Raw genomic sequence first — 2272 nt, 5'->3', positions numbered from 1 at the left:
AACAAACAGTTCACGCACGTGGAACACTCGTGATTACTAGAACTACAACTCCCATAAGCCACTGCCTCATTTACGTCATTCCGTTACGTAACGCACTCATTCACAAAAACTTCAAAGACTTACCACAAGTCGAAAACACGTTGCAGGTTCGCGGGAAAGAAAAGAGCGCACTAAAAAACAAATTATTATTATTTCACAGATTTTGCTGTATAGGTTCACCTCCATGAACTGAGAAACTCCAGCTCCTACCCGAAAATAATCACTATCTAATCTTCGAGGATGTACCGGGCTCGGGGCGGCATTAAACGCTAAACTCAGTGACGATCAGTCAAACTGAAAGTCCGAAAGCGTACCCCCAACAGAGATTTATATCTCCACCCAGGATAATCCTCAAAAATAAAAAAGGCAAAATAATAAACAAAAACAACAACCAGTGTTCCGTCGGAAGGATTGTATGCACAACCCAGCTGGATACACTCTTCCTAACCAGAGTTCTCATTCAAAAAAGGTGACCATTCACAAAAATAGTTATACTCACCAACATTTCCCACTCCAAAGGATCACGGACGAGCCACCCAATTTATGTCACGGCCAGCTCGTTCTTGACCGTAACATAAAGAGGATCACACACACAAATGAGTTCTTTGAATTGCCATGTTGTTTATTACAAAATTATCTGTTCCAAACAAAATAGCACAATGTCTAGGGGAATAAATAAACCAAAAGAAAATAAGAATCCAGTGGGTAGGAAAGGTTGGGAAGAACAAAAATGAAAACAGGTTGGAGCAAACGACTTCTCTGGAGAAACACGTTCTACCAGAGGAAGTAATGTTGAGTAGATCAGCCGGCTATTTATACTCTCCACCCATGAATTATCCAATTGGACTTTACACCACATCCAAACGCCACACTGCCACCACCAGGTGACGAAGGAAAAGACAGGGTCGTAACACCAGCGATTAAAATCTTAGTGTAGATTTAAACTGAAAGAGTGTGTCTGCTTCCCGAACAATGCTAGGAAGATTGTTCCAGAGTTTTGTTGCCAAATAGGAGAAGGATCTACCACCTGCGGTTGATTTTGATATTCTAGGTATTATCAGCTGGCCTGAATTCTGAGATCGCAATAGACGTGAAGGACTATTATGTATTAAGAACGTAAATAAGAATGTTAAGAATGTATTGAAAGAACTGTTCTGGGATCTCATTCTTTTTAGTTAATCAGAAAGCTTTGAGGTGTTTATGGACGTAATGGGTGGAGATTGAAGATCCAGCAACACCCCAACCATAACCTTCCTTAAATCTAATAGAATTGTGCAAGTATGACATCACTTTGTAGGCCAAAATGCAGAAACGAATTAGCATTTTAGCACTGACGGTTCTATTGCCCCTAAGTCAAGGTTTTTTTTGTTTGTTTTTTTTTTTTGGCTAAAATAAGGTCTGTGGTGAGCACAAGCTCAAGACACTTTCAGGTTTTATTCAATGACATAAAATTCATCAGTATTAACCCACCTGTGATTTTTTAAAGCTGTTTCATGTCTTGAAAAAGGCGATTGCTAACAAGTGGCTAAATGGGACTACAAAGGCTGTCGGTCACATTAAACACCATCATGCCGAACCGGTAAGCTCAGTCTGCTTTTACATCCCCATTATGCTTATTATTGTGCTCTTATGAACACCAATTTTCTTGCAATTAAGTTTAAAATGTATTGTATGATGGAGAAAATGCTGTATTACTATTACTAAAAAATAAAGCTGCATCTGATTATGCTATGTTAGCTACTTTACAAAATAGTTTTTCTGAGGCGTGGTAAAGCATGGTACTCGCAAAAAATCAAGAAAATTAGATTTAAACAATAAGACTAAACGTGTTGAGCTATATAACAATAATTATTTTATTGTCTATACATGTAACCAAACAGTTGTTCACTTGTCTATTAAAACATGTAAATATTAAAGCGTCTTTGGTGTTTCCATGGTTTCTACAAAATAAAGCCGGAAACCGAGGGTAACGCGGGTATGACGCAATTGACAGGCGACTCCTCACACGTCCCGGAGCCTTGGTTAAAAATGCAATTTTCTCACGATTTACAAATAGTTGGAAACATTTTGGATATTGAAAGTACTCAAGTGAACAAAATATATAACACTGGCCTAGTGGTTTTTGGATATTTTACTGCAAAAATCTTACATATTCTACCTTTAATTTACTGTTGATAACATTATACACTGTGAAGTAAAATGAACAAAATGAACAAACAATCAACTGCTGTAT

Source organism: Chanodichthys erythropterus, chromosome 6, assembly GCF_024489055.1.
Source record: "Chanodichthys erythropterus isolate Z2021 chromosome 6, ASM2448905v1, whole genome shotgun sequence".
Taxonomy (NCBI): Eukaryota; Metazoa; Chordata; class Actinopteri; order Cypriniformes; family Xenocyprididae; genus Chanodichthys; species Chanodichthys erythropterus.
Note: the sequence above shows the minus strand (reverse complement) of the source record.